This window comes from Phaethon lepturus, unplaced genomic scaffold (assembly GCF_000687285.1).
Source record: "Phaethon lepturus isolate BGI_N335 unplaced genomic scaffold, ASM68728v1 scaffold41772, whole genome shotgun sequence".
NCBI classification, from domain to species: domain Eukaryota; kingdom Metazoa; phylum Chordata; class Aves; order Phaethontiformes; family Phaethontidae; genus Phaethon; species Phaethon lepturus.
In genome coordinates this window covers 1-255 of record NW_010524872.1, presented here as the reverse complement: position 1 = coordinate 255, position 255 = coordinate 1, and positions in this window count along the sequence as shown.

The following is a 255-nucleotide window of genomic DNA, read 5'->3' as shown; positions in this document are numbered from 1 at the left end:
CCCCGGCCGGCGTGTCCCCCATGGCTCCACCCTGCCCTCGGTGCTGCCCTGATGATCCCTGCCAGCTGCCAAGGGACGGGCAGGCAAAGGGGATACCTCCAGCATCACGGGATTTCTGCTGTCAGAAACCATCCTGCAGCAAACTGACCATAGATCTTCAAACTTACTGCTATATATGTTTTAAAATATGTAATAATAGGGATATAAATATTTATATAATGTACATATATGATATGTAACATATATTTTAATACA